The sequence below is a fragment of the Sphaeramia orbicularis genome, chromosome 13 (assembly GCF_902148855.1).
Source record: "Sphaeramia orbicularis chromosome 13, fSphaOr1.1, whole genome shotgun sequence".
Classification (NCBI taxonomy): domain Eukaryota; kingdom Metazoa; phylum Chordata; class Actinopteri; order Kurtiformes; family Apogonidae; genus Sphaeramia; species Sphaeramia orbicularis.
Genome location: NC_043969.1, coordinates 45,971,679 through 45,980,303, shown reverse-complemented (window position 1 = coordinate 45,980,303; position 8,625 = coordinate 45,971,679). Strand labels below are relative to the sequence as shown.

Sequence of the window (8,625 nt, the reverse complement as noted above, 5' to 3'; positions counted from 1 at the left end):
AGCCTTTTAGTTCCAGGCCAATAATTTGGAGATTTCAAGTTGTTCTCAGACCATTAAACTCTATAAGAAGAATAGGTGAATTGGTCTTTTGAGTTAATTGTCAGCTTTTTCTGCTCTAATTTGATGAAAGGACTGGAGAGTAAAAAATGGAAAAACTCATTTGTTTAAACATTTACTGAAGGAGTTTGTGATGTTTATTCTGATTGTTAATCGACCCTTACTATTGGAGGATATGTGAAATGTATGGGGAAAAAAATGTATAATTCATAACCCTCTCAGTCCCCATTATTGTTATTATTATTATTATTATTATTAGTAGTAGTAGTAGTAGTAGTAGTAGGAGTAGGAGTAGTAGTACCAGTAGCAGCAGTAACAATATATGTTGTAGTAATGCTTTAGTCAGTCCCTCCAGGATTTCACGGGATTTAAAAAAAAGAAAATTATTGTGGCCTAAAATGCCTGATTTTATGGCAGCTTTTCCAAAAAATTGCACTGAAAGTAGGAATGATTTGAGGCTTCTTTTATTAAAGTCACAGGAACATGGGCATTTGCAAATTGCCTATAACAGCCTTTTTTTGAGTTTTTAGCCTTAAAAAGCTCCAGGAAGCAATGATTTTAAACAAAACAGGCTTTTTTTCATTCATTCATTTATTTGTTTTGAGCAGCCAATGAGAGTGTAGCGTCACAGAACATCAGCCAATGAGAGTGGAGCGTCACAGAACGTCAGTCAAAGAGAGCGGAGCGTCACACAACACCAGCCAATGACAGCGCAGCATCACAGAACATCAACCAACCAGAGTGCAGCATCACAGAACGTCAGCCAATGAGACTGGAGCGTCAAAGGACGTCAGCCAATGAGAGTGCAGCATCACGGAATGCCAGCGAATCAGAGCGGAGCGTCAAGGAATGTCAGCCAATGAGAGCGCAACGTCAGAGAACGTCAGCCAATGAGAGCGGAGCGGCACAGAACGTGAGCCAATGACAATGCAGCGTCACAGAACGCCAGCCAATGAGAGCGCAGTGTCACAGAATGCCAGCCAATGAGAGCGCAGCATCACAGAACGCCAGTCAATGAGAGCACAGCGTCACGGAACATCAGCCAATGAGAGCGCAACGTCACAGAACGTCAGCCAATGAGAGCGCAGTGTCACAGAACACCAGCCAATGAGAGCGCAGTGTCACAGAACGCTAGCCAATCAAAGCAGAGCGTCACAGAATGTCAGCCAATGAGAGGGCAGTGTCACAGAACGCCAGCCAATGAGGGCACAGTGTCACAGAACGTCAGCCAATGAGAACGTGGCGTCACAGAACGTCAGCCAATGAAAGCTCAGCGTCACAGAACGCCAGCCAATCAGAGCAGAGTGTCACGGAACGTCAGCCAATGAGAGCGCAGCGTCACAGAACATCAGCCAATGAGAGCGCAGCGTCACGGAATGCCAGCCAATCAGAGCGGAGTGTCAAAGAATGTCAGCCAATGAGAGCGCAGCATCACAGAACGACAGCCAATGAGAGCGCAGCGTCACAGAACGCCAGCCAATGAGAGCGCAGCATCACAGAACATCAACCAATCACAGTGCAGCGTCACGGAATGTCAGCCAATGAGAGCGCAGTGTCACAGAACGCCAGCCAATGAAAGCGCAGCGTCACGGAACGCCAGCCAATCAAAGCGGAGCGTCACAGAACGCCAGCCAATCAGAGCAGAGCGTCACAGAACGCCACCCAATGAGATTGCAGCGTCACGGAACGCCAGCCAATCAGAGCGGAGCGTCAAGGAATGTCAGTCAATGAGAACACAGCGTCACAGAACGTCAGCCAATGAGACCGCAGGATCACAGAACACCAGCCAATCGGAGCAGAGCGTCACAGAATGTCAGCCAATCAGAGCGCAGCGTCACAGAACATCAACCAATCACAGCGCAGCGTCACAGAATGTCAGCCAATGAGAGCGGAGTGTCACAAAACGTCAGCCAATGAGAGCACAACGTCACAGAACGTCAGCCAATGAGAGCGGAGCGTCACAGAACACTAGCCAATCAAATGGAGCATCACAGAACGCCAGCCAATCAGAGCAGAGCGTCACAGAACACCAGCCAATGAGAGTGCAGTGTCACAGAACGTCAGCCAATGACAGCACAGCATCACAGAAAGTCAACCAATGAGAGCACAGCATCACAGAAAGTCAACCAATCAGTGTGCAGCGTCACAGAATGCCAGCCAATGAGGGCACAGTGTCACAGAACGTCAGCCAATGAGAACGTGGCGTCACAGAACGTCAGCCAATGAGAGCTCAGCGTCACAGAACGTCAGCCAATCAGAGTGAAGCATCACAGAATGTCAACCAATCAGAGCACAGCATCACAAAACATCAGCCAATCACAGCATAGGGTCACACAACCTGAGAGCCTGATCCTTAGTTTTTCTCTTTCCTGTTGTGCTGTTACACAGTTATAACAAACATTTTTTGTAATGAATAACTTATATATACAAATGCAATGTAGAACAACATCACTTTCATCCAAATACATGCAGTACGTTATGCAGACAGCACATAGAAGAAAACAAAACACAAAGTGTAGCCTGGAACTTTAGTTTATCATACTTACACATAAAGGAAACCAAAAATATATAAACATGCCCCAGTAAACAATACCAAGGAAAAAAAGAAATAATACTGTGATAATGCATAAATTTTATGTTTACTCTAAAACTTTATATCATATAACATAAAAAACAATAAAACAATACTAAGTTTAATGTAACACTTTCTCATTTTTCTGTCATTACTATTCCACATATTTTATTTAGACATACTTTTTGCATCTGTCCTTATTCTTGTTTATTTTCATATATATTTAAACAGTAATATTCGTACTACATTTTTGTTAAAATTAGTGATTAGAAGTTATCCTTATCTTCTCACTTCTTTTAACAAATCCTATTCTATTTTTAGTCATTTTTCAGTACCTGAATGCAACGTTGAGCTAACAGTACTGTAGTGTTGGCTCCATATTATCAAGTGAGAGTTAACTTTTCCTAGGTTTAGTGAAAGCACCGTCGCGCTTTCTCACCCGGCGAAGCTGTGACCCGCCCCGAACTTTGTGCCAACGTCTCCTCTAACCAATAAGCATCGAGCAGGGCGGGACCACGACCAATGGCGTGCGTGGAGCGGCGTGTTAGTGGGCGGGTGTTTGCGTGCAGCAGGATTCTGTGCGCTTAGCTAACAATAGCCTGGGATCGGCAAGTTTACTGTTAAAAAACCAAGCAGGAGGGCGACGGAGCCAAGCGGAGCTGTACTCGGAGGACAGGAGAGTTCACCGAATACATGAGACGGCGTGTCCCGGTGTCGGAAATTACCACTCAACACTCTGGGGAATATTTTCAACCGGACAAGTGGTGAGTGAACGCTCTGACTTTATTCCTCGAGCCCACATTTCCCCCTCTCATCTCCGGCTGAGGCAGGCAGGCATGGTGCGCGTGAACCAGGAGCTCATTCTCCTGTGAGTGGAATGGGCTTTAATGGATGCTGTAGTCTGGATAGCATACTATTATCCACGTTTTCTCTAATTACATCCACATTTCAAGGCTCCAGACCTCGCAGGCCACTACATCTTATACAGCGGACTTCAGTGCAGCCTTTGCTTATTTATTACAGTAGAAGGTTGAGGGTGTAATGATTTTTACTGCACAGGTTTCCTCCCAGTTGGTGGAGATATCAGGGGAGTTTCACTGTTGAACTGATAACAACACAGGCCGGAGATGAAATAAAAGACTAGGAATGAATGAATGAATGAATGAATGAATGAATGACTAAAGGGAAAGTACGTCTAGTTCTTACTTCATTCTTCTGAAATCTACCTCAGAAATACCTCTGTCATGATTCATCAAAAGGTCCATGCTTGTTAAAATTGTAGCTGCCCTTCATTTAAGTCACTGCACTTATTAAACTTTAATGCCAAACTCTCTTCTAGAAGTTTACAATAAAAAAAAAAATGAATCCAAATTTGATATGAAAAGCAAGGCAGACAGAGCTGTCAGAAATCAGAAATCCACCCTTTCTCATAAATAATGTGTAATATTCCTATTAGTCATATCTCTGCAGAAGTACTAATGCACCTCTCACATTGACAGTGGCAGGTTAAACTTTTTCTTCTGTGTTTGTAATTGCTGTGAAGTTTCAGGATTTTTCTTTAATGCACAGTAATCTGTGTGAAATGCTCTGAGACTCTTGTTTCCACATGGCTCAGCAGAAATCGATGCACTTCACTTGATCCTGGAGAGTTTAGCTTGTGTTCCTGTGTGATCAGATTTGGGCTTTGGCAGGTTCACAACATGAATGCGGTAAAGCTTACTGATTCTAAACAGACAGCTCACGGTTTTCATTAGTGTTAGTTGTCGGTGTCAACCTCTTAGACGGAGCTGGAGCTCATTTCTCTGTATTTTTTTTTTTTTTTTGTCGGTCACAGTACACAGGCTTTTTCTTTTGCTGAGTTGGCCTGACGTGCCCTTTGTTCCCTGTTATAGAAAGTTTTCTCTTCATCTGAATGACCAGTTTCCTGGATAATGAGAAGCTGTCAGTGTGCAAAGCTGATTAAAAGTGTTGGTGGATTGTCCAACACAATACGCCACTTTTAAGACTTAATATCATGGACTTTGCTTTCAAGTTGTAAACCAATTCATGGCAAATTTAACTGAATTCTACAAAAATGCGCAAAAGAGAATTCATGTACATTTATATATACCACTGTTACATGAATATAAGGATTTGCTTAATGGCTTTAAGAAGTCCATTTGAGTAAAATGACTGAAAAAGTTACTAATAGTTATCAAGCTTCTGTCCTTCAATGTTGGATTCATCATTACCTTAATAAAATAGACCAACTTTAATAATTTCTGTACCAGTTTGTAGTGTTTCAGACTACAGCATGTCACCAGTTCTGTTGTTTAAGGAGCAATAGTGGTTTTTGAAGTTGAGTTACATGCATTTCATCCAAAAACTTGAAGCTTGAATTAGTTTCTGCAGGTGTTTCAGTGTCATTTCCATCCAGTCTGGAATTTCTGTTTCTTTCCTGTATTTATTCAGTGAATGTTCAGACTCACTGATGTAGACACACATTTAATTACATTCAGTCACCGTCTCTTTGCTGAATCTAACTCATATACATTCTATCCCCAACTTTTCTGTCTCCACAGAGAATCCACTGAGTTTATTTTAATGCACAAACTGACAGACACATCAACTGACAGTGGATTTGATTATGATGAATGTGTGGAGCTGATAACTGACATCACCCCAAGCATTTGTCACTGAAAAACATGATCAGTGTCTGAAATACCTGTGACTTCAAAACTAACTGGATAACACTTGATCTTAACATCTAAGTCATGTAATGAATACCTTTAAATAAATAAGTCTGGATCAATAAATATCAAACTCAGGGCTGTTAATCAATAAACATGTACTTGAACATCAAACTAACCATAAAAAATCTTCCGATTTATTTTTTTTTTTTTTTCACTTTCTGAGGTGTTATTTTCCCTCTAAGTCATTAATTCCACTTCAGAAGCTGATCCATCGACCACTGTCCAACAATTGTGCTGATGCTAAGAGTGAAATATCCTGTTAGCATCGATTAATTGTCCACACAGATTAATCGGTCTGTGTCTATTGCTAATTATGCATTAAAAACAGCTGTATGGAAATGCCCCTTATGACAGTGAACACTTTATTAATTCAATGTCAGGATTTTCTCTTGGTTTTTAGAGGATCCAGAGGCTGTTTGAGTTGTAGTATTCTTTTTAGGTACATAATTTTGGGAGTCTGGCAGTTCTATCTCAAGAACGTTGGATGATTTTCAATAGAAAAATATTAGGATATCAGCATTGGCTGATATTTGCTGATTTCAACAAATATCGTTATTGTCATATTGGATGTCTTGTTATCAATGGCAGTCTCAGATATTTATATCCCTGAAATGGAGTTTTGGGGGTATAATGGTTTAACCCGAACACCGCTGCCAGATCTGCCGTTGGATCCACCGCCGCCAGATATCCTTCGTGTGAAGGGGATAACTGGGACAGACTGGGTTGGATTTCTTCTCCCTTGATAACCAACATAGTGGACCCCTAGTGGAAGAACCCTATTGATTTCAGCTTCTCTATGAATATTATAAATCATCCAAATGGGGGCGCTTTAGTTGAAAATCAGTTTTTTGGATGTAAATCAAGCAATAATAGGTGAATTGAGATAAAATTTGGTTCATATTGATCGTCTTACAAATGTCCATTTTCTGGCTACCATCCAGAGTTTGTATGGTGTCATTTTCATTCACTAGGTGGAGTTTTGTGGGGAAAAATTGGTTCTCTGACCATTAATCAAGGTCAAGGCAAACTTTATTATCCAGCAGTATCACACGGACAACAAACTAACAATAAATACAATAAGTAGTCCATTAAAGACAGTAGCACAAACATATTCTGCCACTATCAGGTCCATGAAGCTCAAACTGAGTTCATATTGATTGTCTAATTATCTTTCTTCATCATGCCACTACCTTGAGTTTACATGATATCACATTTTGACAACAGGTGGTGTGTTTTTTCCAAATGATTAGGGGGATTTGGGGCATACACCCTTGCTGTTGGCCCCTGACAGCGTAAGCCTCATTATCTATTGCATCATATTAATGGTTTTTCATAGATCTGTATGTCTGCATTCATAGGAAGATAATGTGATGAAGGGCTGAAAGACTTTAAAATAGAAACTATTTCATATTCATAATGATTTATAAGATTTCTTTCTTCAGGGGAGATAAATAACAACAAAAACAAAATATAGAAAGAGGGACATAACATCAGTATTGACTTTGGAAAAGAATTTTACATTTGTGTATCCTTAAAAAATTGTGATTTAACAACAGTTTTGGCCATTTTCATTATCATGCATATATTAAAATAAAAACAAACAAACAAACAAACATCCAGACTTCTTAAACAGCAAAAGTTGATGAACTGCACTTGGAAACTGAAGCATCTTTTTTCCACAAAGAAAGGTAATTTATTTAGATTTTACCTGAATTTATCCTAGATGGTGCCCAAAAAGACTTGCAAAGCTTTTGCCTGGATGTCAAAACCCTGTCAATGCTAAAACTTCATTTGTCCATTTTAAGTGTGAGGTGTTGAGAGGATCTACACAGACTCATGTTTTTTCTAGAATGAAAACCCTGATGCTTCCATTTGTCTCTTTCACACCTTGACAGCCTGATGCAGATGATGCATTCAGGACCATTTGGCTCTTCTGGTTTTGGGCTTTGCCTCCTCAGGACAGAGGAGTTGATATGTGTTATTATGACCTGAGTGTATGTTTGTTGATGCTCTTCAAACTCAGACTCACCTGTCAGCGAAGTTATTTTTACACCTGAAGCCGACGGACCGCTTGTTTGGGCTGTCAGTGAATTAGACCTCTTGACCCACAACGTGAGTCGCACATGCAAATACAAACACAAATCACGCAGAGACCTTCCATATTATAGCAGCCTTGTGATCATGTCATAAGACTTGATCTGAGCTTCTACAATGGCTTCAAGATATATTTCAGAGACGTTTGGAGATGTTATCTGGAAACACAAGTCTTTTGACTCCACTTTGTGCTTCTTTTATCAAAAGAAGTGAGTTTCTGCAGAGTTCACTGAGTTTCTTCATTTCACCCCTTTACATTCGAGTCCTCCTTTGCTCTATGCATTTTCTGCTCTAACTTCAGCAATATCGTCTTAAAGTGTTAAACCATGGGATTAGATTCTGATCATGTCTTGCATAGATTGCCCTTTTATGTGGACATACCTTTTTGTTTTTTTCTTTCATAGCTGAGTCACGTATTAGCAGGAATGAAACCATTCACTGATTAATGGATTAGCTGTCAGCTATAAAATGAATCAACAACTACTTGGGCAATTCGTTTGGGTAATTTTATAAGACCAAAGGTCAAAGTTCTGTGATTACAGCCTCTTAAAATTGAATGTTGTCTGTTTTCTTTTATCTTCTGTGAAAGTTGACAGTTGATGATGATGATCGTTAGTTGCAGTGCTAGCTGAGACCCACCCTCAATATTTAACCATGTTATCATTCATTGCATCGGCTAACATACGATGAATATGTTTCACTATGCAAATACCTCAGTTCCTTCAGTGACCCTATGAGGCTCCAAAATTGAGGTACTCCATAACAACCATAATAGTAAAATGTCCAAAGTTACAGCTGATTTAAAAATTATTTTTAAAAAAAACAAAAAAAAAAACCCAAACCTTCACACCCTGGTTTTGTCTCTGTATCTGATTTGTCTCTTCATAACAGCTGTAGTGGAATGAATGATTCATTTAAATAGTTTTAAGACTTCAAATTATGTACAGTTACACTTTGAGTGTCAGGTGGGTTTCTCAGTGCTGAGACAGACTTTCAGAACTTATGTTTATTAATAAAACATCTGATGACAGTTTGACTGTAATTGTTATTAAGAATTTATGCTAACCAGACCATTGGGGGATTCTGTTATGATGGTTAACAGAACTTTAGTACAATAAACAGCTTCATAACTTGGCTATATCAGCTCATCTTTGTATTGATGTAAAATTT

The 8,625-nt window shown here is 40.1% G+C and overlaps 1 protein-coding gene across 2 annotated transcripts in view; it reads left to right on the top strand.

The window, feature by feature from the left end:
- Positions 1-3,215: 3,215 nt before the first annotated feature.
- pak1 (p21 protein (Cdc42/Rac)-activated kinase 1) overlaps positions 3,216-8,625 on the top strand; it is a 100,796-nt gene continuing 95,386 nt past the window's right edge. For both annotated transcript variants that reach the window (XM_030152237.1, XM_030152235.1), the window contains exon 1: positions 3,216-3,393. The gene's annotated coding sequence lies outside the window, so the exon portion shown is untranslated. The remainder of the gene's footprint in view (positions 3,394-8,625) is intronic.